Below are 27,642 nucleotides of genomic sequence, written 5' to 3'. Positions count from 1 at the left end.
ACATTTCCATAAAAAGGGAATGTATAAAAAGTATATATGTAAAAACTCATCAAATGTGTAGCAATGCAATGCAATTGTTGTGTTAGGAGACATTTCATCCATAGCAGCTTACCCTCTCTACTGTTTGCGTATTAAAATAACCCTCCACAGAAATTTGCATTTTGAATGTACAACATGACAGAAATTGATCATTCATATTGTGATACTGTGGGAACTTGACACTCCCAACTCATTCACATTTCTCGTAACATCTGCCCGTCTTCCTCACAATGACCCTATGCCTCCAAAGTATTAAATCTGTACCCTGTGCCTTCCATTGAGAAGTATTGGACTAGAGTCACTTGAGGGCCCATTAACATGGATACAGATACTAAAATTGAAATGACATGTCCAGCCTTGTATTGCCACTTCCTGATAAATCTGTAAGCTAGGCCTGCTCTGGATATTAACAGATGGATGCAATGAATCAGTACCACCACCATTGGAGGGGTGAAATGAAGATGGAATGATGAAATGGGCATCTTTCCTTGTGTGAACAGTCTAAATTGAATGTCATGTGGTAGTCTGACTACCTTATTATATTCATTTTTAAAATCATGTTTGTAGAAGATTTCAACTAGCATTATATTACTGCCACCTCAAAATATCCCTTTAGTCCCGTGCATTACAACACACCGATTAGTAAGGACTAGCACCGTAATGTCTCAGTGAATACCCTCACCCCTCTTTAAAGCTATTAAATACTGTGAGCCTTTTAGGAAACAGGGACATTTTAGAATGTGGTTGGTGGGTTAGAAAAAGATTGGGGTGGGTAGACTATTCTGCTCTGCCTGTAGAATTGGTGGAATTTTGGCAAGTTTGCGTTAAGCATGCTGAGTTCCAGGCAAATTCCACCAATCGAAGCATAGAAGAATTGTTTCTTGCGCATGTTTCCAGAAATGTTCCCTAGTGAAGAAAATCTACTTTACCGGCAGCAAAATCAACTTGAATAACTGTGTCTTAATAATTCACCTACTAACTAGTCTACAGGTTTGGTGTGAATTTTGTTTTTGGGCGGGGGTTACAGTTCTGACATCAAAATTCAAGATGATATGTTAATAAGACTTTAGCACCCATAACAATACAAGTTGCCCTTCTGCTTTTTCCATAGTGTAGTTTATTTCTCAGTGCTGTAGTGTCATTACAATATTTCATCTGACTGACACAAAGCTGAAGTGGCTTAGATTATGGCACATGCAATTTTGATGAGACTCAGTTAAATTTGCATGAAGATCTAGAATCTAGGGCAGAAATATCTTTCAAAGAATGCAATCTTTTCTGTTGAAGATAACAGACTGAACATTTTACACGAGGTACAGAAACATTTTAAATGGCATTAACCACACTATGCAGCTCCAAGACAAAATCAGATCTGTAGAGCTTCATGCAATTTCGTTCCTGATCATTCATTGATTAAATTTAGCGCTCATGAGAGACCTATAGGTACCTTCACAGTAATTCAATAAAAGTACTTTAAGGGTGACATTCTTACATTAGAAAGATTTAAAAAATCCTATTTTGATGATGGATTTCCAGATTTATTCTTTTTATTTTCCTGTTTTGCTGGCTTCTCATGTCAGCCTAATTTTGTATTTTTTGATGAAATGCTACTGGAATGTTCTCAGTCATATGTGTTTCTTACTGGTTTAAATTGGCAACCCTCTAGTGGTGTCACAATAATGTTACGTAGAGACAAATTTATAACAGGCAATCTGCTAAATTTATACTGCACCGTTTTCAAACGTGCCATCTTTAACATAACACCATAAAGTGTTTTGCTTGAGGCAGCATGGTATGTGGAGTGAGAAGGACAGGTCACGTATATAGATTAAAATGCACCCTATCAGCATGTAACTAAAGAAAAACATCGTTCCGTGAATATATTGTGGTTACAATATAAGAATAAGAAGACGCAGATGAATTATGTAGAGTTCAATATGAATGGTTATTTATATGCACTCAGCTGGAATTTTAGCATAAAGCAAACATGGTTTCTTTTTGCCTTAACCCCTTCGCTGCCAGGCCTTTTCCCCCTCCTGTGCCGAGCCTTTTTTTGGCTATTTGGAGCAGTTCGCGCTTAGGCCCTAATAACTTTTTGTTCACATAAGCTACCCACGCCAAATTTGTGTCCTTTTTTTCCAACATCCTAGGGATTCTAGAGGTACCCAGACTTTGTGGGTTCCCCAGAAGGAGGCCAAGTAATTAGGCAAAATACAGTGAAAATTTCGTTTTTTTCAAACAAATGGGAAAAAGGGGCTGCAGAAGAAGGCTTGTGTTTTTTTCCCTGAAAAGGGCATCAACAAAGGGTTTGCAGTGCTAAAATCACCAGCTTCCCAGCTTTCAGGAACAGGCAGACTTGAATCAGAAAACCCAATTTTTCAACACAATTTTGGCATTTTACTGGGACATACCTGATTTTTTGTGCTTTCAGCCTCCTTCCAGTCAGTGACAGAAATGGGCATGAAACCAATGCTGGATCCCAGAAACCGCAACATTTTTTAAAAGTAGACAAAATTCTGAATTCACCAAGGGGTAATTTGTGTAGGTCCTACAAGGGTTTCCTACAGAAAATAACAACTGAAAAAGAAAAATATTGAAATTGAGGTGAAAAAAACATAATTTTTTCTCAACGTTTTACTCTGTAACTTTTTCCTGCAATGTCAGATTTTCGAAAGCAATATACCGTTACGTCTGCTGGACTCTTCTGGTTGCAGGGATATATAGGGCTTGTAGGTTCATCAAGAACTCTAGGTACCCAGAGCCAATAAATGACCTGCACCCTGCAATTCTATGCCGGGTATACAGCAATTCATTTGCTGAAATATAAAGAGTAAAAAATAGTTATCAAGAAAACCTTTGTATTTCCAAAATGGGCACAAGATAAGGTGTTGAGAAGCAGTGATTATTTGCACATCTCTGAATTCCGGGGTGCCCATACTAGCATGTGAATTACAGGGCATTTCTCAAATAGACGTCTTTTTTACACACTGTCTTACATTTGGAAGGGAAAAATGTAGAGAAAGACAAGGGGCAATAACACTTATTTTACTATTCTATGTTCCCCCAAGCCTCCCGGTAAAAATGATACCTCACTTGTGTGGGTAGGCCTAGCGCCTGTGACAGGATATGCCCCAAAACACAACATGGACACATCACAGAAAACAGAGCTGTTTTTAGCAAAGTACCTACCTGTAGATTTTGGCCTTTAGCTCAGCCGGCACCTATGGAAACCTACCAAACCTGTACATTTCTGAAAACTAGAGACCTAGGGAAATCCAAGATGGGGTGACTTGTGTGGCTCGGACCAGGTTCTGTTACCCAGAATCCTTTGCAAACCTCAACATTTGGCTAAAAAAACACATGTTCCTCACATTTCTGTGGCAGAAAGTTCTGGAATCTGAGAGGAGCCACAAATTTCCTTCCACCCAGCGTTCCCCCAAGTCTCCCGATAAAAATGATACCTCACTTGTGTGGGTAGGCCTAGCGCCCGCTACAGGAAACGCCCCAAAGCGCAACGTGGACACATCTAACTTTTTGAAAGAAAACAGAGGTATTTTTTGCAAAGTGCTTACCTGTAGATTTTGGCCTCTAGCTCAGCCGCCACCTAGGGAAACCTACCAAACCTGTGCATTTCTGAAAACTAGAGACCTCGGGGAATCCAAGATGGAGTGACTTGTGTGGCTCGGACCAGGTTCTGTTACCCAGAATGCTTTGCAAACCTCAAAATTTGGCTAAAAAACACATGTTCCTCACATTTCTGTGGCAGAAAGTTCTGGAATCTGAGAGGAGCCACAAATTTCCTTCCACCCAGCGTTCCACCAAGTCTCCCGATAAAAATGATACCTCACTTGTGTGGGTAGGCCTAGCGCCCGCGACAGGAAACGCCCCAAAGCGCAACGTGGACACATCCATTTTTTTTAAAGAAAACAGAGGTGTTTTTTGCAAAGTGCCTACCTGTAGATTTTGGCCTGTAGCTCAGCCGCCACCTGGGAAACCTACCAAACCTGTCCATTTCTGAAAACTAGAGACCTAGGGGAATTTAAGATGGGGTGACTTGTGTGGCTCGGACCAGGTTCTGTTACCCAGAATCCTTTGCAAACCTCAAAATTTGGCTAAAAAAAACACATGTTCCTCACATTTCTGTGGCAGAAAGTTCTGGAATCTGAGAGGAGCCACAAATTTCCTTCCACCCAGCGTTCCCCCAAGTCTCCCGATAAAAATGATACCTCACTTGTGTGGGTAGGCCTAGCGCCGGCGACAGGAAACACCCCAAAGCGCAACGTGGACACATCCAAATTTTGTAAAGAAAACGGAGGTGTTTTTTGCAAAGTGCCTACCTGTAGATTTTGGCCTGTAGCTCAGCCGTCACCTAGGGAAACCTACCAAACCTGTGCATTTCTGAAAACTAGAGACCTAGGGGAATCCAAGATGGGGTGACTTGTGTGGCTCGGACCAGGTTCTGTTACCCAGAATCCTTTGCAAACCTCAAAATTTGGCTAAAAAAACACATGTTCCTCACATTTCTGTGGCAGAAAGTTCTGGAATCTGAGACGTGCCACAAATTTCCTTCCACCCAGCGTTCCCCCACGTCTCCGGATAAAAATTATACCTCACTTGTGTGGGTAAGCATAGCGCCCGCAACAGGAAACGCCCCAAAGCGCAACATGGACACATCCAAATTTTTGAAAGAAAACAGAGGTGTTTTTTGCAAAGTGCCTACCTGTAGATTTTGGCCTGTAGCTCAGCCGCCACCTAGGGAAACCTACCAAACCTGTGCATTTCTGTAAACTAGAGACTTAGGGGAATCCAAGATGGGGTGACTTGTGTGGCTCGGACCAGGTTCTGTTACCCAGAATCCTTTGCAAACCTCAAAATTTGGCCAAAAAAACACATGTTCCTCACATTTCTGTGGCAGAAAGTTCTGGAATCTGAGAGGAGCCACAAATTTCCTTCCACCCACCGTTCCCCCACGTCTCCCGATAAAAATGATACCTCACTTGTGTGGGTAGGCCTAGTGCCCGCGACAGGAAATGCCCCAAAGCGCAATGTGGACACATCCAATTTTTTGAAAGAAAACAGGTGTTTTTTGCGAAGTGCCTACCTGTAGATTTTGGCCTGTAGCTCAGCCGCCACCTAGGGAAACCTACCAAACCTGTGCATTTCTGAAAACTAGAGACCTAGGGGAATCCAAGATGGGGTGACTTGTGTGGCTCGGACCAGGTTCTGTTACCCAGAATCCTTTGCAAACCTCAAAATTTGGCTAAAAAAACACATGTTCCTCACATTTCTGTGGCAGAAAGTTCTGGAATCTGAGAGGAGCCACAAATTTCCTTCCATCCAGCGTTCCCCCACGTCTCCCGATAAAAATGATACCTCACTTGTGTGGGTAGGCCTAGCGCCCGCGACAGGAAACGCCCCAAAGTGCAACGTGGACACATCCACATTTTTTAAAGAAAACAGAGTTGTTTTTTGCAAAGTGCCTACCTGTAGATTTTGGCCTCTAGCTCAGCCGCCACCTAGGGAAACCTACCAAACCTGTGCATTTCTGAAAACTAGAGACCTAGGGGAATCCAAGATGGGGTGACTTGTGTGGCTCGGACGAGGTTCTGTTACCCAGAATCCTTTGCAAACCTCAAAATTCGGCTAAAAAAACACATGTTCCTCACATTTCTGTGGCAGAAAGTTCTGGAATCTGAGAGGAGCCACAAATTTCCTTCCACCCAGCGTTCCCCCACGTCTCCCGATAAAAATGATACCTCACTTGTGTGGGTAGGCCTAGTGCCCGCGACAGGAAAAGCCCCAAAGCGCAACGTGGACACATCTAACTTTTTGAAAGAAAACAGAGGTATTTTTTGCAAAGTGCTTACCTGTAGATTTTGGCCTCTAGCTCAGCCGCCACCTAGGGAAACCTACCAAACCTGTGCATTTCTGAAAACTAGAGACCTCGGGGAATCCAAGATGGAGTGACTTGTGTGGCTCGGACCAGGTTCTGTTACCCAGAATGCTTTGCAAACCTCAAAATTTGGCTAAAAAACACATGTTCCTCACATTTCTGTGGCAGAAAGTTCTGGAATCTGAGAGGAGCCACAAATTTCCTTCCACCCAGCGTTCCACCAAGTCTCCCGATAAAAATGATACCTCACTTGTGTGGGTAGGCCTAGCGCCCGCGACAGGAAACGCCCCAAAGCGCAACGTGGACACATCCATTTTTTTTAAAGAAAACAGAGGTGTTTTTTGCAAAGTGCCTACCTGTAGATTTTGGCCTGTAGCTCAGCCGCCACCTAGGGAAACCTACCAAACCTGTCCATTTCTGAAAACTAGGGACCTAGGGGAATTTAAGATGGGGTGACTTGTGTGGCTCGGACCAGGTTCTGTTACCCAGAATCCTTTGCAAACCTCAAAATTTGGCTAAAAAAAACACATGTTCCTCACATTTCTGTGGCAGAAAGTTCTGGAATCTGAGAGGAGCCACAAATTTCCTTCCACCCAGCGTTCCCCCAAGTCTCCCGATAAAAATGATACCTCACTTGTGTGGGTAGGCCTAGCGCCGGCGACAGGAAACACCCCAAAGCGCAACGTGGACACATCCAAATTTTGTAAAGAAAACGGAGGTGTTTTTTGCAAAGTGCCTACCTGTAGATTTTGGCCTGTAGCTCAGCCGTCACCTAGGGAAACCTACCAAACCTGTGCATTTCTGAAAACTAGAGACCTAGGGGAATCCAAGATGGGGTGACTTGTGTGGCTCGGACCAGGTTCTGTTACCCAGAATCCTTTGCAAACCTCAAAATTTGGCTAAAAAAACACATGTTCCTCACATTTCTGTGGCAGAAAGTTCTGGAATCTGAGAGGTGCCACAAATTTCCTTCCACCCAGCGTTCCCCCACGTCTCCGGATAAAAATAATACCTCACTTGTGTGGGTAAGCATAGCGCCCGCAACAGGAAACGCCCCAAAGCGCAACATGGACACATCCAAATTTTTGAAAGAAAACAGAGGTGTTTTTTGCAAAGTGCCTACCTGTAGATTTTGGCCTGTAGCTCAGCCGCCACCTAGGGAAACCTACCAAACCTGTGCATTTCTGTAAACTAGAGACTTAGGGGAATCCAAGATGGGGTGACTTGTGTGGCTCGGACCAGGTTCTGTTACCCAGAATCCTTTGCAAACCTCAAAATTTGGCAAAAAAAACACATGTTCCTCACATTTCTGTGGCAGAAAGTTTTGGAATCTGAGAGGAGCCACAAATTTCCTTCCACCCAGCGTTCCCCCACGTCTCCCGATAAAAATTATACCTCACTTGTGTGGGTAGGCCTAGCGCCCGCGACAGGAAATGCCCCAAAGCGCAAGGTGGACACATCCAAATTTTTTAAAGAAAACAGAGGTGTTTTTTGCAAAGTGCCTACCTGTAGATTTTGGCCTCTAGCTAAGCCGCCACCAAGGGAAACCTACCAAACCTGTGCATTTCTGAAAACTAGAGACCTAGGGAAATCCAAGATGGGGTGACTTGTGTGGCTCGGACCAGGTTCTGTTACCCAGAATCCTTTGCAAACCTCAAAATTTGGCTAAAAAAACACATGTTCCTCACATTTCTGTGGCAGAAAGTTCTGGAATCTGAGAGGAGCCACAAATTTCCTTCCACCCAGCGTTCCCCCACGTCTCCCGATAAAAATGATACCTCACTTGTGTGGGTAGGCCTAGTGCTCGCGACAGGAAACGCCCCAAAGCGCAACGTGGACACATCCAATTTTTTGAAAGAAAACAGGTGTTTTTTGCGAAGTGCCTACCTGTAGATTTTGGCCTGTAGCTCAGCCGCCACCTAGGGAAACCTACCAAACCTGTGCATTTCTGAAAACTAGAGACCTAGGGGAATCCAAGATGGGGTGACTTGTGTGGCTCGGACCAGGTTCTGTTACCCAGAATCCTTTGCAAACCTCAAGATTTGGCTAAAAAAACACATGTTCCTCACATTTCTGTGGCAGAAAGTTCTGGAATCTGAGAGGAGCCACAAATTTCCTTCCATCCAGCGTTCCCCCACGTCTCCCGATAAAAATGATACCTCACTTGTGTGGGTAGGCCTAGCGCCTGCGACAGGAAACGCCCCAAAGTGCAACGTGGACACATCCACATTTTTTAAAGAAAACAGAGTTGTTTTTTGCAAAGTGCCTACCTGTAGATTTTGGCCTCTAGCTCAGCCGCCACCTAGGGAAACCTACCAAACCTGTGCATTTCTGAAAACTAGAGACCTAGGGGAATCCAAGATGGGGTGACTTGTGTGGCTCGGACCAGGTTCTGTTACCCAGAATCCTTTGCAAACCTCAAAATTCGGCTAAAAAAACACATGTTCCTCACATTTCTGTGGCAGAAAGTTCTGGAATCTGAGAGGAGCCACAAATTTCCTTCCACCCAGCGTTCCCCCACGTCTCCCGATAAAAATGATACCTCACTTGTGTGGGTAGGCCTAGTGCCCGCGACAGGAAAAGCCCCAAAGCGCAACGTGGACATATCCAATTTTTTTAAAGAAAACAGAGGTGTTTTTTGCAAAGTGCCTACCTGTAGATTTTGGCCTCTAGCTCAGCCGCCACCTAGGGAAACCTACCAAACCTGTGCATTTCTGAAAACTAGAGACCTAGGGGAATCCAAGATGGGGTGACTTGTGTGGCTCGGACCAGGTTCTGTTACCCAGAATCCTTTGCAAACCTCAAAATTCGGCTAAAAAAACACATGTTCCTCAAATTTCTGTGGCAGAAAGTTCTGGAATCTGAGAGGAGCCACAAATTTCCTTCCACCCAGCGTTCCCCGAAGTCTCCTGATAAAAATGATACCTCACTTGTGTGGGTAGGCCTAGCGGCCGCAACAGGAGACACCCCAAAACACAACGTGGACACATCACATTTTTTCATTGAAAACAGTGCCTACCTGTAGATTTTGGCCTCTAGCTCAGCCGGCACCTAGGGAAACCTACCAAACCTGTGCATTTATTAAAACTAGAGACCTAGGGGAATCCAAGATGGGGTGACTTGCGGGGCTCTGACCAGGTTCTGTTACCCAGATTCCTTTGCAAACCTCAAATTTTGGCTAAAAAAACACATTTTCAACACATTTCGGTGACAGAAAGTTCTGGAATCTGAGTGGAGCCAAGTCTCCCGATAAAAATGATATCTCACTTGTGTGGGTGGGCCAGGTGCCTGCAACAGAATAAGGCCCAAAACTTGTAGAGATAGAGGGGATAGCACAGCGAGTTTATAAGGACATATTCTTTTATACATCTTTAGACTGACTCAGCTTTGGGGACCCACATAAGTGAGGTGTTATTTTACTTGGGAGATTGAGGGGAACACTGGGGAGTAGGAATTTTGTGCTGGAGTGGTGATCCCACGACGAAAAGTCAGGAAAATATGCTTTTTAATCAAATTTTGAGGTTTACAGAGGAGTCTGGGTAAGAAAATGTTGGGGGATCCACGCGAGCCACACCTCCCTGGACTCCTTGGGGTGTCTAGTTTTAAAAAATGTCTGGGTTTGGTAGGTTTCCCTAGATGAAGGCCGCACACAGGACCAAAAACATAGGTGCCCTCTCCCCCCCAAACACAGGTAGTTTTGTAATATATTGTTTTGATGTGTCCACATACGTCCGTGATGTGCCAAACACTAAAATTTTGAAAAGAAACGCACTTAGGTTATGTGAAAAAGACCCCTCACCCACCAACCAAGTTGGTGGCATGCTTCATCATCGGGGTCCCACCTGAGGCACCTAGCGTGTCACAGGTGTGCTGCGACACCTGATTACAGCGGAGCAGGTTTTGTCATTTTTACCACACATACTGGTTGGATTTGGCACGAGGGTGAGTGATGGTTCAGTGGATCAAATTTTACTAACAAGCTTTCACAAAAATGAAATGCACTGTTAATAACTGAAAGGCAAAAAACTGAACCAATGACTCACAGCTTGTGAGCTGTAAAGCCGCGACAAGGCACCAACCGCTTTACAGTCCATTCACACAACTTTCATACATGACACACACAAGACCATTCATACCGCCAGCCACGGGCCCAGCACATTACAACACCCACATCGACAGACAGCGCCACTCAAGGGCCCATCACTTACATACGCCCACATGCCTGATACAAAAATCACACCAGCTGATGGGAGTGTGTGGACTGGTGTTTGGCTGGCAGTGTGTTGCAGTAGCCAACAGCAAGTCAATATGTACACTCTCAGCCAAGCCCCACTCCACACACATTGGCATAATTTTTTTTTTTTTTAAACAGAGGAACCCCTAACTAAGTAGAAAGAATTACAAAACTACGAACACAAAAACTCTAACTAAGAACATGACAGAAATGCTAACCATGAAACTGAACACATGAAAATACAAAACAGACATGAGTTTACACTCATGGTTGCTCCCAGAAATTCTTCTGGGTGTGGTAATTCTTAAAACAACCACCGACACACAGCCCAGGCTTTGAAGGACAATCTGGGCAGTACATTCGAATCTCCCTCAGGATACCTCTTCGAAAACACACTCTACATTTCTTAGCTGGAAAGTCTTTTTTGGGTGTGGGAGGAATGTGCTCAGCAAAGTGGCGATCTTTCAATCTAGCCACATCCTCCACCACTGCTTCTCTAGGAACTCTGGCCTGTTCCACCACAATAAGGCTCTCTATCACTGACTCCTGAAATTTCACAAATGTCATCTTTGACTCTGGAGACCTATCCCTAAACACAATAAAAGTAATGAAGGTTGCTAAGTGGAAGAGGTGAAGTGCTAACTTCTTATACCAAACGTAAGACTTACGAATAGCAGTATAAGGTTCCAACCTCTGGTCAACTCTATCTACACCTCCCATGTGCTTATTATAATCTAAAATGCACACAGGTTTGCGCACTTCAGCAACCTGGCCCCAAACGGTCACGGGGGAAGTACTCTCATCATGGATGGTACTTAGCATGTAGACATCCCTCTTGTCTGAAAATGTCAAATCTAGCAGCTCCTCGTTCCGCAAGGCACAGCACTGTCCCCTCTCAAGTTTTTTTACAGACAAGCTCCCTTGGATAGCCTTTCCGGTTAGAAAGGATTGTGCCACAAGCAACTGTGTCCACTCTAAACAATTCCTTGAACAACTGCACACCAGTGTAGAAGTTCTCTACATACAAATGGTGACCTTTGTTGAACAGTCGTCTACCAAGATCCCACACAATTTTCTCAGTAACTCCAAAAGTGGGAGGACAACCAGGGGGGTCAATATTGGAATCCCTACCAGTGTACACACGGAAAGCATACACATATCCTGTCCTACTTTCAGACAGCATATACAATTTAATTCCATATCGTGCCCTTTTGCTAGGAATGTACTGCCTAAAAACCAAACGACCCTTGAAGAGGACCAAAGACTCGTCCACACTTAACTCTTTGCCTGGAACATAGACTTCCGAAAACCGATCTACAAAATGATCAAGGACAGGCCTAATCTTAAAAAGACGGTCAGAATCTGGGCGATCTTGTGGCAAGGCTAATGCATTGTCAACAAAATGCAGCATCCTAAGAAGAAGCAAATACCGATTACGACTCATGGTCGCAGGAAATATAGCTGTTGCCATCAAGGGACTAGTAGACCAATAAGAAGCCAGTGACGGCTTCCTTATCAACCCCATCAAAAAAGTCAAACCCAAAAACCTTTTTATCTCCTCCAAATTTGTGGGAATCCACTGGGCAGCTCTAGAGTGTGGCCTAAGTCTAGCAGCGTTGTCCCTCAAATGCTGCCCCGCATACAAATTAGTCTGCTCAACAATCTCTTCCAAAAACATATCATCCATGAATAACTCAAAGAAATTGATAGGCAAAAAGTTCTCTGTATTGGCGTTACACCCAGGGAGACCAGTAAAGGCAGGCAACTCTGGCTGCTCCATGTTTGGGGCAACCCAGACATCAGGTCTTATAACGGGAAACCTTTCAGCCCCAGGTTGTTGCACTATTGGCACATCAATGTCCTCCTCTAAAAAAGGCCCTTCATCTGCACTGAGTGTGGCTTCATTATCAGAAGATTCCCCTCCAACAGTAACATCACTGCCAGAATCCCGACTTCCTCCTCTGCCTCAGATGCAGAGTCCGTCTCATAGTCATGATCAGACTGTGATTCAAAAAGCATACCAACCACCTGCTGAGCGGTCATCCTGCGGCTAGCCATGATCTCTCCTGCTAAAATTAACTGGACAAATTCACCACTAACAACCAGCACTGTGTAAGACAAGTAACAAAGTGTAGCTTTGTTAGTAAGAGTTATAAACTCAAAAACTATACCGCTCACCTGCCTGAAAAAGCTTGATTCACCAGCAACTACACAGCAATCATCAATGATATCAAACTAAAAAGAAAGAAAGAAAGGCAAATTAGAAATAAGACAAAACAAATATCATTGTGCACAACTCTAAGGACAATTTCAGACAAAATCCTGCATTTAGTACACCCCCTACAAACATGTCATTCATGCATGGCAACAATACTCCTTTGCAGTAAATTGTTTTTACTTACCTAAAACATGCCACTGTGCAAACTGCAGGTCAACCACTGCCAAAACCGCAAGGAGCCACAGCAAATAAAGCAAAAGCTTTGACCTAGAACAAAAAGGAGGAAAACATTTTTTTATCACAAATGCAAAGACTTCTTCAGTTGACAAACACCCCACCATCAAACATTAAGAAATTGGTGCCTAAGTGGATTCTGCCATAGGGGCAGATGGGCCTACTAAAAAATAGGCCTGTCTGCCCCAAGGAAGCCAGAAAATACCTTTAGTAGTGTGTCCCCATGGAGAGCGACCCTTGCCAAAGGGGACAGCCCTCAAACAAAAAAAAACAAAAAAACACACACAACACTATCCCTGGTGCCTAAGTGGCTTCTGCCCCCCTTGGGGGCAGGTGGGCCTAAGAAAATAGGCCCATCTGCCCCCAGGGGGTGCAGAAATGGCCAACAGGTCAATGCCCCCCCTTGGGGGGGGGGCCCGTGCCCAAGGGGATGCCCCCCCCCCACAAAAATAAAAAAATAAAAAAAATCCCTGGCATTCTAGTGGTTTCTGCCCCCCTTGGGGGCAGATCAGCCTAAAAATAATAGGCTGATCTGTCTCCAAGGGGTGCAGAAATGGCCTGGGTACATGTTACCCCAAAGTGGGGGGCGACCCTTACCCAAGGCCCCCTCCCATCCACTAACACACACACACACACACTATCCCTGGTGTCTAAGTGGCTTCTGCCCCCCTTGGGGGCAGGCGGGCCTAAATAAATAGGCCCATCTGCTGCCAGGGGGTGCAGAAATGGCCAACAGGTCATTGCCCCCCTTGGGGTGCGCCCCGTGACCAAGGGGACGCCCCCCCCACAAAAATAAGCAAATAAAAAAAATCCCTGGCGTTCTAGTGGTTTCTGCCCCCCTTGGGGGCAGATCAGCCTAAAAATAATAGGCTGATCTGTCTCCAAGGGGTGCAGAAATGGCCTGGGTACATGTGCCCCCAAAGTGGGGGGCGACCCTTGCCCAGGGCCCCCCCCATCCACTAACACACACACACACACTATCCCTGGTGTCTAAGTGGCTTCAGCCCTCCTTGGGGGCAGGTGGGCCTAAAAAAATAGGCCCATCTGCCCCCAGGGGGGGCAGAAATGGCCAACAGGTCAATGCCCCCCTTGGGGGGGCGTCCCGAGCCCAAGGGGACGCCCCCCCACAAAAATAAACACATAAACAAAAATCCCTGGCGTTCTAGTGGTTTCTGCCCCCCTTGGGACAGATCAGCCTAAAAATAATAGGCTGATCTGCCCCCAAGGGGGGCAGAAATGGCCCTAAAAGACATGCCCCCCAAAGGGGAGCGACCCTTGCCCAAGGGGCCACCCCCCCATCCACTACACACACAATCCCTGGTGCCTAAGTGGCTTCTGCCCCCCTTGGGGGCAGATGGACCTAAACAAAATAGGCCGATCTGCCCCCAAGGGGGGGCAGAAAAGGCCAACAGTTCTCTACCCCCTTGGGGGGGCCGCCCCTTGCCCAAGGGGGCACCCCGACACATAAATAAACAAATATAGAAAAATCCCTGGAGATCTATTGTTTTCTGCCCCCCTTGGGGCAGATCTGCCTAAAAGATAGGCAGAAATGGGCGTAAGTTATTGCCCCCTAAAGGGGAGCGACCCTTGCCCAAGGGGCCGCTCCCCGCATGCCGGAAACAGTAAGAAATACAACAAAAAAAAAATCTGTGTGTCTAGTGGGCATTCCTACTGTCCGATCGCAATGCGATCGGGCAGCAGGAATGCTCAAAGAGACACCGGGGGAAAGGAAAAGCCTTTCCTTTCCCCCGGTGCCTCTTTGGACCAAACCCCCCACCCACCTTGAAGAGAAACTCACCTCTTCTCTGAACGCCGCACAGGAAGCAAATGGCTTCCTGTGCGGCGATATCCCCATAATGAAGTCAGCGCACGATCGCGCGCTGACGTCATTATGGGGGGGTGGGGGGGTTGGGGGTGGAAGGGGAAGGTCTTCCCCTTCCATCCCTGGCTTTGGGGGGTGGGGGGAAGCACACAGAGGGAGCGAGAGCGCTCCCTCTGGGCTGGGTGCCGAGGACGTAGTGGTTACGTCCTCGGCACAGCAGCACTGTGCCGAAGGATGTAACCACTACGTCCTCGGCACAGAAGGGGTTAAAGAAGGGGATGTAAACATGTAGGAAAACAGACAAAAGAGGGCCGGACATTTATAAATCAGAAAATCATCCCCAAATAATGTTCATGACTATTAAAAGGGACTTGGTCTCGTGCGAGGTTATATGAGAAAAAGAGAAAGAAATTGCGCCTGGCTATTTATAAAGTGATAACTGCCCTTGACGGGATGGTTAAGCGCTTTGCAGACAGGTAGCAGGCACTCTGTTTGCAAAATGTGTTAATGATAAGGTTGTGAAAATCTTTACAGATGTCAAGCTGCTTGTCATGCATTTTGTCATTCTGTTAGACCTTTTTCACAATATATTATGTACTATATCATGTATATGTATATGTATGTACCTATATATATTTTCACTTAAAAACCAAAGGTTACATGGACGTTATAGTTAGGCTCACGGATTAAACGTAGCAACCACAGAAATTGATTAGAGTTAGAGCTATCTCAAGTAACTATAACTCCTGCCCTAAGGTAACTAACTCGCACCCCGCCATGCACAATTTTCTGCTAAATAATTTTACTGCAAATGCTACATTGATATTATCAATGATGTTGTCAAAGATGTCATGAGTGAGGTATTATGTGGGGTAATTAGCAGCTCAATTTGTAGTTACCTTAGGGCATGAGTTATAGTTACTTGAGATAACTATAACTAATGAAATTATGTAGTTTGGTATGTTTAAAATGTGAGCCTAACTATAACGTTAGCCAAAGGCTGTGCACTGTGGGGGTTGGCCCAGTGCTTAATTTGTAAATACCAATGTGCTGGTGCCCAAAGCCCTCCTCTGAAGCACGCAGCTGCTGTATTTAAATGTGCGAGCACGAAATACTCAGGCGGCGTAATCCTGACCTATCTCGGTCCTCTTCAATCCATTTAAAGCCACTCTTTGCCCCTTCAGCTCACTCTTGCAGCTTTGTGCTTTCTCACATTGTGACACTTTTATATTTATTTTTTTCCTCCGTCTTTCCCATATGTGTCTTTTGCTCACAGTAAATGCTTGAGGTACAAGACTAAGCGCCGGCCCTCAAAAACAAGTGCCGGTGCTCAGCACCGGAAACAACAAGCACAAATTAAGCACTGGGTTAGCCCGCAGGTTCTGGCCTGCAGCAAGTCCCTATAACAACCCAACCCTGCGTGGCACCCCCCTCCCCAGGCTGATCTCATCCCAAGGGGCCACTCCCGGGGCCCAGACTAAATTTTTATTTTTTTATGGGGAAGGGGGCAGCATGGCTGATCTCAGTCCTGGGGATCCCATCCCCTGGGGCAGTGCTTCAATATTTATTTTTTTTGGGGGAGGGGGCCTCGTGGCCAGTCTCAGCCCAGGGAATGGGCTTCAATATTTTTTTTTTTGGTAGAGGGTGCCATGTGGCCTCCTCCCCAGGCCAATCTCGGTCCCGGGGAAACCTTGTCCCCGAGGCCTTGCCTAGATATTCTTTTTTAGGGGATCGAGCCATGCAGGCCCCCATCCCCAGGCCAATCTTGGCCGTAGGGCCCCCCTCCTCTGGGGTATAGCCTAATTATTTATGTTTTTTTCAGGGAGGGGAGCCATGTGGCCTCCCTCCCTAGGCCGATCTTGGCCCCGGGGGCCTCATCTCACCCAGGGCCCACCTTTGTGACCTGGAGGTGGTGGTCCTGAAGGCAGCGGCCGGAGGTCACGTAGCCCCCCCACATAAAATTATATTGAAGCCCTGGGGAGGTGGTGGTCCCTAGGGCTGCGGGGGGGCCAAACAGCTCCCTGCATCACAAATATTAATGCCACCAGGACTTTTCCCACCTGTGGCCTTAGGTATTAAGAAGTGCAGGAGCTGCCCTTATTTTTTGAACTTTTGCCACGTATTTGCAACCCCATTGATAATTTGCAGCAAAAAAATTCAAAAAGTGCTTTTTAGTCCTGATAGGTCCCTCTCTGACCCCACCACCAGAGCTAAGGAGTCAGGGTGACTCTACCCTGGTGCCTTTTGATTTTTTTCATTTTTTTTCTGGGGCTCGGCTGAAGCCGAGTCCCAACGTGGCTGACAGCACTTCCTTGTTGAAGTGTTAACCACCAATCAGATCTCAGCACCAGATCGGAAGGGGTTGCAAATCCTTTCACCAGTTATAGTTAGAGTTATCTTATATAACTATAACTAGTGCCCTAAGGTAACTATAACTCATGCCCCCGCCATCTGATCTATATTTTTCCTGTAGATGTTACAGTGACATTATCAATGATGTTATCAGATGTTATTTGTGCTGTCATTTGTTGGGTAACTATCAGTGCAATGTGAGGGTGCACGCGTTATGGTTACTTGAGATAACACTATAACTGGTGAATTTCTATAGTTTTATACATTTAAAATGTGAGCCTAACTATAACACCCCTTTAATCTTTGTTTTTATGTGAATTTCTCTGTTTTAAAAAAAATCTATTTCCTAACTATAACTTCCCTGTTTCCTTGGTTTTTTTCAGTCAATTTCTATGTTTTTTTAATGTATAGTAGTTTTCATTGCTATACGTTAATCCAACCACCACCTGCAGCCAACCCCTATAACCACCCAATCCTGCACTGTGCACAGCCTTCAGCTTTGCGAAGTGGAGGTTGTCTGAGGGCAATCCCTATAACTTCCCAACCCTGTTTTGTGCACAGCTGAAGGCCGTGCACAGCAGGGATTGGCCGCAGGGCCTGGCCTGTGACCAGACACTGTGGCCAACCCCTATAACAACCCAACCATACATGACCACCCCCTCCTCAGGCTAATATTGGCCCCAGGGACTCCATTCCCCAGGGCTCAACATAAATATATATTTTTTTTTGGTGGGAGGGGGCAACTTGTCCCCCCCAGGCCAATCTCAGCCCTGGAATCCCATCCCCTGCGATCTGGTCTAAATATTAAATTTTTAGGGGGGAGGGGCTGAGCGCCCCCCTCCCCAGACCAATCTCACTCCAGGGTCTCCATCCCCCAGAGCCCGGTCTAAACATTTAATTTTTTGGCGGGAGGTGGGCCAAGCGGTTCCCCTCCCTAGGCCAATCTTGGCCCTGGAACCCCATCTCTCAGGGCCCAGCCTAATTATTTTTTGGGGGGGAAGGTGGCCGTTTGACCCCCCTCCTCAAGGCCGATCACGGCCTGGAGACCCCATTTCCTGGGGCCTAGCCATGTGAAATGGGTGCCACCCAGTCTCAATGTTGGGAGCCATGGGGGAGAGCCTAAAGGCCTCCACTGTCCCGGCTGGCTCACCACCTCCTATGGGAGCCAGCATTGTTGTCACAGAGAAGGAGCTGCTAAAGCAGCAATGTTTCCTCTGTCTGCCAGCCTGCATCTTTACAAGCAGGCAAACAGAGGAAACCTCTGACCTGATGAAGGGAGAGCTGTTTGACACCTCTCCCTTCGTTAGAGTGGAGTGTTTGCTGTGGCTTGGTGGCAGCTGTCATCATCATCCTTAATTTCGATTCATTTGAATCATAAAAGGTACAATGACAAAGAAAAATAAGACAATCACAAAAGCTGCAATATGAAAACAGACATACTCCCCAATTCATCGTTAAACAGATAAAATATTCCTTGGAACATGATTGTCATTATCCAAAGGTGCCATGCTAATACTTACACACACATCAAAGCCATAAAATTAGAACCTTCATACAAATCAAAATATATACAATACATTAAAAACATAAGATAAAATACATCTGCTCTAGAATTAATTTTGAACAACATTTTTAGGGTGTTACCTTGGCACTCAATCTCTTTGTCATGTTGTGCTATACCACTATTAAAACGTTTGCTACAGCACACACAACAGGGCCGTGAGTACTAGTTCTACAAATCCTAAGAGCAGAAAGGTGATCATTAAACCCCAACAGTTTACAGAGGGGTCTGATCCAGCTAGCCCTCTGTTTCTTATAAGTAGTAAATAAAAATAAAACATGGTTAATATTCTCTTCCATGCATCCCAAGGTGCAAAGATCCGATGATCTATAATTCTGTTTCCATCTAGTGTTGAAATCACGCAAAGTTAAAGACCCAATTCTAAATCTACTATAAAGTGCATGTGCTGAAGGCTGTAAAACAATGTCAAAATAATGTTCTTATTCATAAAAACATTTAATCGACAACTGTCAGGCGAACCAACTAAAGGCACAGATACTAGTTCATCCATTTGAACCTTAGCCCAATATGCAGTCTTGAGGCTTCGTAAAACGTGATTGGGAAGATGTAAGGAATCTGACCAAAAAGAGCCCAATCCTAATTTAAAAAGAACGTTCTTTACATAGCAACACCACACACTTTTCTCAACATGAAGACCCTCCCACAACCATCTAAGCCATGCCCTATAAGGTCATAGTTATTTTGTGGACCATTCCCTGATTCAGTACTGCAGTGGCCAGAGAGTGGCAATATCTGCAATAGATGGCAGACTCAGATCCAAACGAAGAGGGAGAGTTGGTGAGCTCTGCAGGATCTTTAATAACTGTTTTAAAAAGGAATTTTCTGCCTTTTCAATTGCATCCAATTTGCCATGCCCCACAGCTCGGCTCCATTCAGAGCTGCCTTTCTGGCTTGACTTTTATATATCTCTAATGCTGGAGTAATGGGAAAGTTCGATGTTCTTCCAGCAGACCTTACAATTCCCCCTGACTTTTGTTTTAAGGACACAGTGTACTTTAACACTTGGTCTGACCATTTTTGTGAATCATCTAGTCAAATTCCCATATAATTAAATTCCAGAACTCTTTCAAGAGCCTAGTCATCCAAAAATATGGTTATCTTCACCTTATGCATGATGTCCCCAAAGACCATGTATTTAGTTTTAGTACTATTGATTTGCAAACCATGGTCTCTACAGAAGTGTAGACAGGCCAGACACTGTTCATGAAAATAATAGGGTATCATCAGCAAATAATAAACAAGGGGTCAGATTTACACTGGCCTTGCGCCATTCCAACGCCACATTAGCATAATTGTTTTGACGCTAATGTGGCGTTGGAAGGGGAAAAATGCTGCACCATATTTACAAAGTCAAAGTGGGTCAATGCTTGCATTGCATCACTTTGTAACCCCTTGCGCCATTCATAATGTATGCATGGGGGGCGTTCCGGTGCTATGGGGGCCATAAAAATGGCATAAAGGAATCCATGATATTCCTTTGCACCATTTTTCTCAGCAATTTTTAATTCCTGCTAAGTGCAGGCATTAAAAAGAGGCACCCATTGACTACAATAGGCTTCTGGGTGTTTTGCAGGATTACAGTCATCATTTGTGACACTAATCCTTCAAAGCTCCGGACTAACATAAGAAATGATGACGACAGTCACCCTAACTACTGCAATGGTGCGCCGTATATTAAATATGACACACACATGGTGGCGTTAGGGGAATGCTAAGGGGCGCAAGAAAAGTGGCACTGCACACAGTGCAGCACCGCTTTTCTTAAATATGCCTCATTGTGTCTTAGACCCACCTATTTTTGGAGCATCATTTTCACAGTCATACAAGTACGGAATACAGGTTTTGAGTGTATAAAAGGAAGAGTGTGGGAGCCAACACACATCCTTGCCTGACTCCTATCTGGATATGTATCTCATCTGATAATTCCCCATCCATGCCCCATCTTACTCTACAAAGTTCATAGAATACAATTCCTGGATCAATCCTAGCTAGACTCTAGGGATAACAATTCCAAAAAAAGACTCTCATAATTTATAGTGTGGGACTAAATCGAAGGTGGACTTGAGATATACAAAAGCTGCAAACAATCTCCCGGCATCCAGACCATAACCAGTAAATCTGGTCTAACTTGCTTATCTTTTGTTTAAAGCCTGCTTGTAGGTTGCTTAGAGCATCCCTTTTTATAATCCAGTCCAAAAGTTTGCCCAATATTTGGTAAGAAAATATTTTCTGGAGATTTGTCATTCAGGCTAATGGGTCTGTAATTACCCCAGACCAACATGTCTTCCTTTTTCTGAATGGGCACTATAATAGCACCGTTCCAGGAATGCAGGAGATAGCTTCCTGCAAAACAGCATTTGAAAAACGGTTTACATAAGGGCCCAATAACTTTAGATCAGATCTAAACAAATCAGCTGGGATCCTAGCTAGCGTTCCTTGGTTTCTGCTCCTTAATGGCTGCCTCAGTTTCACTTAAAGTGAGAGGGGTGATTGATCCAGGCACATCCCCTTTATCACACAACCCATTTAAGTTATCTACATCTATTGATGGAACAGGCTCTTTTCTATATAATGCTGCAAAATGAAGGGTCCAATTTTTAGCGGAGTTGTGACAATCGTGTCTGGAGTTTTCATTTTGTTCATTTTGAGAGACCAGGGACCAAAAGAGCTTGGCGTTATTTTCTTTTGCAGCAATTAATAATTCATTCCATGTGTCCTCTTTCCACTGTGACTTGCTAATTTTAATGACATCTGCATAAGTACTCCTAATCAAGGTTATCGTAGGTCTATCCTGCTGTCTTATCACTTCCAAGAGCCTGATCTTAGCTTTTCTACATCTGTTGTCAAACCATTTGTTGGCTTTACCCAAGTTCAACTGTCTTCCCTAACACATGATGATTTCAAGGCAGAAACAGCTTATGATGCTTAGCTACAATCTGATCCAGGGAATATAATTTCTAGATGTAAATTCCAACAAATGGATGGAAACCAAGTAGTGCGTCTTGGCTTCTAAAGTGCCTGAATTCTTAAAAGTATCCCATTTGATGGTACTCTGGTTGCTCGAGAGCATAGCATTTTGTTTACAATAATTTTTCCCGCTGACTGGAGGACAGGCTATCCCAGTTTGCCATCATTGGAAGATGATCACTATTTTGTTAGCTGCCCACCCTAAGATCAGTGATCTCATGCCATATCCTTACATCCATACGAACATAGTCAATACAGCTACTATAGCTTCCCTGAGAAAAGGTTGGTTTAGCAGGAGTATCTGAGGGGAAGCGCCTATTCCCTGGCTGCAGACCAAATGTCAATATTAAATCCATGGTCTTCACAGCCTTGACACTGGTTTTAGGCTGCTTTCTAGATGTTGAAAGGGATGGGATTCCCCATTAAGTACTCTTCCTGTGTCAATTCTGAAAATAGAGCGTGGGGTTCCAATGATGTATTAAAATCTCCAGCAATGATGACATGGTTCATAGGTAATAACTCTGCCAAGAATGTGTTGAAATGGTTAATTGTTTTGGAAGTTTGGCTAAGGGGACCAGGTCTATTATAAAGATTTACAAGCAAAAGCGGAGATCCCCGTTTTCTTCTAATACTAACTGCTAAAATGTACATATATTTCCTTCATTGTGCAACCCAGGGAGTTTTTTTTTATGTTATAGGGCCACCTCATGCCCTCCCAGCAGATGATGGAATAGCTTCCTTGCAATACAAGTTCTAACCTTGCCTGTGCTAGTTTGTAGTGGCCTAGGTTTCCGGAAGTATAAATAGACTGCAGTTGTCATTGAACAAACCCAAGTCCACATCATCAACTTTATTTCATATGCCGGCTATATTCCATACAATCAAGGCAGGAGAAGACAGGCAATTTTCTAAGGGTGAAATATGTAACTCCTTTACATTGGGCAATCCGTTCAAATTTTCTAAACTTGCAGTTCTTGGTACATGTTGCAATGGTAACGTGCTGGAGCACACTAACACTTTTCAATTTTGGAGATCCTCTAATTGCTAGTTGTAGATTTGAGCCTTGGGGCAATGTATTTGTGGCCTGAGAGGCAGTTGCTTCCCATAGTCAATCAATGTCTGATAACCATCTTCACATATATTTTCAGGCAATCGCTGACCCCGGCCACATCCTTGTGCACCATCCTAATGTGTTCCATTGTATGAGCCCTCCGGGATGGAGTCAGATTCTCAATGTCCATGGTTTGGACCCTCAAGAGTGGAATCCACCAATCCACAGCAAACAGCTATGTCCCTGAGGTGGGTACCCCCAGGACAAAGCAGGAGCTGGCCTGGGGGGTGGCACCCCCCCCCCGGCCATCAGTGGCTCCTTGTGGGGGATGCATGGCCCATGAAAATAGCCCCAGGGAGGTGGTAGCCCCCAGGGCCTGGGGGTCCAAAACAGACCCTCTTTCTATTTTTTATAGCTTGCCCCATGGCGGTAGTGGTCCCCAGGGCTGCGCAGGAGCTGCACATCCCCTCGCCATATTTCTATGAAGACCTGGGAGGCGGTGGTCCCCAGAGCTGCAGGGAGGTAGCACTGCCACTTGGCATTGAATTACATTGTAGTCCTGGGGATGAGGTGGTCCTCAGGGCTGCAGGGGGGCCACCCAGGCTGTGAGGGAGCCATGCAACCTCCCCATTGAATTACATTATAGTCCTGGGGATGAAGTGGTCCTCAGGGCTGCAGGGGGGCCACGCAGGCCCCCTGCTTTCAATTTAATAATAGCTCTGGGACCTTATGGCTGCCCACATAGAATTAGACTGATGCCCCCGGAAGGTGGCGGTCCCTGGGGCTGTGGGCGGCTGTGCGCCCCCCCCCCCCCACATAGATGTGCATTAAAACTCCGGGGAGGTGGCCATCTCCAGAGCTTCAGGGGGGCCCGGATTGCCCTCCCTTACAATTCATTAAAGCCCTGGGGAGGTGGTGGTCCCCAAGGCTGCGGGGGTTAGGTGCCACCCACATTAAAATTAAGAATACCCCTGGGACTTGGCCAACCTGGGGGCTTCAGAATTACAAAACAGTTTTACCACTTCCATTTCTGCCTCTGGCATATGCTAGGAAACACAAAGGCAGTATGTGGGAAAAGTGTCATGAATTGAACAAATTTATCCTTCACTAGGATTTCCTGTCTAACCCCAGTGACAGTGCCCAGGTCATTACCACCACAGTACACAATTATAAGGTCAGGGTGGTGGCAATCGCTAATGCTTTTAACCAATGGAATCAATTGGTGCCATCTTAACCCTCTCTGGCCAACCTAAGTAATATCCCCATTAGACAACCCAGGGTCCTTGTCAATGCCACCCTATTTAGCATGCTTACAAGCCCAAACAACATAGCTATGAGCCACAATTTACACTCTAACCATGTCAAAGGGAAGGAGCAGTGCACAAAGAAGAAGGCTGCAACTGAATGAGGCAGTTTTGAAAATGTGAGGTGGTTCAAATGGAGGTAGCACTTAGTTTAAAAAACATAATTTGATTGGATGTTATAAGTACATTGTTAGATAAACATAGGTAGTGATTTAAGATATTGTCACTAGATCTGTGATTGGCTGTGATTATTTCAGAAACAAGTAGTGTCATTTTGGGTATGCTTAGATTCTGTAACAGTCAACCACACCTGCTACGGAACACATGAAAGCTAGTGTGCTGCTGAGAAAAAATGTTGTGAACATTTGAACTACTGGTAGAGTAGAGTGTTCTAGAGGTGGTTGCTATGGCAGCTGAGCTCAAAGACTGTGGGGCGAAGGAGTGTAAGTAAAGTACACTTCAAATCTTCAAATAGGAGTGATTTTGGCACAGTAGTGATTGTAAAAATATTTTCAATTCACTATAATGATTGCATTGTAAATGTACCTGAAAAATGACTTAAACACAATGGTAAATATATTTTGGAACCCCCGTCTGGAGTCGTGACTGTCGCGACGTTACACTGAGCACTGCGACGGAGTCATGACTCAGGCTGCACACAGTAACAAATGAGGCTGGGTTCTAAAACTACAAGAAAGGGTTAACAGACACTGACCATTCAGATATTGGATAAGAAAAATAAAATACGAAACACAGTTTTTGATTTGTTTGATTTGTTGACTAAGACAGTATGTCTGAGACCAATGTTGAATAGGTTGCACTTAAGGTTTTTTTGGTGTGATAGTGCTGAGATTTAGAATCAGATATATGTAAAAAGTGGTTTGCGATTCCAAAAAGTGAATCTTTGCGATTTGCTATTAGGAAATCACAAACTGGGAAGTAGTACAGTGTGTTTGACACAGTTTGTGATTCCCAAATGAGTTGCAAGAGACCTGCCTCATTACTAGTCATGAGGCAGGTCACAATTTGCGACCCATTTCAGAATGGCCACAATCACAGGGATGGTGGCCTGCTGGGGACAGCAGAACACCATGTCTGTGGCTGCTTTTAAATAAAGCAATCTTTTTTTGTAATACAGCCGGTTTTCCTTAAAAGAAAGAGGATGCATTACAAAAAGGAAACTGAAAAGTTTTCTTTTAATTTTTGAAGAGTAGGCAGTAGACTACTGCAGGCACTGCAAAAATGTTTGCACCCACATTCGCAAAGGGGAAGTGGTCCATTGGGGTTACCCGAATGGGTTACCACCATCATGAAATTGGTGGTCAATGAGAATGTTTTACATGGCCAGAAGCCTTTTACCAGTCGTAAATGGCCTGATGGACCGTTTGCGACTGGCAAAACTACTTCATACATCTGGCCCACAATGATTATAAAAAGAAAAGATTTAAAGTGATATTGTGACAGTATTTTACTGATCAACAAAATATGTATTCACAGGTGTGTCTATAGATAAGAGGGATAAAAGTGTATATCACATGGAGAAAAGTATAGTGTCTCAGAGAGAGCCAGAGTGGTAATGATACTTTCTTTCACATCTATAGTAAGGTATTTAATATTTGAGAACATGATTAACACTAGTAGATTTTAAAGCATGCCTTTTGCATGCTACAACAGACTTTATATGAAGCAATTTCATTTTTAAATTGAGTTGCCATTGATACCCACATTCTAAGACTTAGAGATGCTTTTTACTAGACATACATTTTGTTAAAGTAGGGTATATGTAGGCTATAGGGAGGGTGATATATGTCAGGCACACACAGTCATGCATACACTAAAACAGCCTGGGACACCCTCAGGCATAATCTAAAACAACCAGGCTTACACTCATTCATACACCAACATGCCCATGTGTGTTTCCATGTGAGACACTGAGGTACATATTGACACATTGACGCATACACCTAAACACACAGACACACACTGATGCAAAAACTGACACAAACAGGCACAAGGCACACACTGATGCATGCACTGACAAAGCTAGGCACACACTAATGAACACAGTAACATAGTCACACACTAATACCTTCTCAACAACACAGAGGTACACATTGATATATACAGTAATACACACAAGCAGACACTGATGGATAAACTAATACACCAAGGACAGACTCATGTCTGCACTAGCACAAATAATGACACATGTATACATACACCTTTACACCCAGTCACATACAAATCCACATACACCGAGGCATAGACCGACACATATGCTGAAAGACCCAGGCTCACACTTATGCATACAATAACGTAACTAAAGACACACTGATGCATGTGAGGAGTTACTAACGTACACACTAATACATACCATAACTGACCCAAGTAAACACTGTTTCATACAGTGAAATACTAAGGACCTCATTACAACTTTGGCTGTCCGACCCTTGACAGTGGGGAGGCGGCTGCCAAGCTGGCGACATCTCCACCGCTGTATTATGAACTCCCTACTGGGCTGTCCAGCAGAAACAGTGCAGTGGCATTGGCTTTGGCTCTCGGGGAGAGCTGAGGCCAATGCTACTGTACTGTTGGTACCACCAGCACCTCTACACTAACCATGGCAAGGTCAAGGGCAGTGTAGGGGCCCCGCGTCCCCGTCTCTGTCTTTCTGCTGGTCTTTTCATGGCGGGATCCCCACCATAGAAAGGTCAGCGGCAGGGCAAGCCGTGACTATGACTTTCACCACCGCCAACCTGTCGGAATCCATGATCCTGGCACTGGCAGTGCTCCTCTGGAGGTACAACTGGCAGCATTGTAATCTGGTGGAGGGATGGCCAAGATTCCAGCGGTCGGACCTCCACCACGGGTACGGTGGTTTTAGGATTGCCGTACTTGTAATGAGGCTGTAAGTCAGACACTGATCTGTACGATAACAGAGGTAGGCATACTCTGCTTTGAACATGAAAACAAAAGGACTTGTAGTGTCTCGAACATAGTGATGTGACCGTTTTTATTAGCTGTAAGTTTCTATAAACTATAATTGAACAGTACATAATGAAAATGTAAATATGTTGGTATCTTTGTTTTATTTCAGATCTCTATTTGTACATAAAAACAGACATCTAAAATGCAGAAAAAACAAACACAAAAGAAACTGAGGAAATTATACTAACAACTTGCAACAAATAAACAAAAAAGACAACATGTTGACAATGTGGTTCAAGAGAAAAGAGCTGCTGGTAAGAAAACCAAACAATATTTAAAAGTTATATGTGGCAAACTACAATGTTTGCAAAATCATGAAAATAAAAAGGAGGGTTTGAAATCAGCCAACAAAGGAAAAACTTATGTCAGATTAAGAGTAAGAAATCAATGAACAGAGCAGATAGCTTAAGAGAAGACAGCAACAATTTAAAGAAATTAGACTTGGAATGTTTCATGGCGGGTAATTCAGAATCTTATTGAAACTGTAAAGAATTACTGAAGGAGAAGAGAAGTACTGAAACGAAAAGAATGTGTTGGCGCTGTAATTGATAATGCATTTGCCTTGAAGAGGAAGCTTTCTATTTTGATCATCACTAGAATGAGAACACTGGATAAAACAGTGATGCATATGAAAAGATGCTGTCTAAGGAAAAGACTTGTTAATAAGAGTAATTTGTGTATACATTTTAGTGGTCAATGGAAGCATACTTCCAGTACAGAGCCTTTCTTTAATGAAGAAGGCTATTTCCAAGAGAACACATTAGTGCATACAGTTGATTCAACTGATTGATGTTATGAGATGAAGGATGGTACTCCAGTTGAAAAAAGAAGAGATTGTTCCTAGGAATGTTGAATAGGTGATAGCTGAAGAGGTTCAGGGAAGGTGTTGACAGGCCCCTGTATACAAATGGAATTGAAGCAGTATGTGTAGTATTGAGCAACAATCAATTAAAGAACT

This window comes from Pleurodeles waltl, chromosome 8 (genome assembly GCF_031143425.1).
Source record: "Pleurodeles waltl isolate 20211129_DDA chromosome 8, aPleWal1.hap1.20221129, whole genome shotgun sequence".
Lineage (NCBI taxonomy): Eukaryota > Metazoa > Chordata > Amphibia > Caudata > Salamandridae > Pleurodeles > Pleurodeles waltl.
This window is presented reverse-complemented; position numbering follows the sequence as displayed.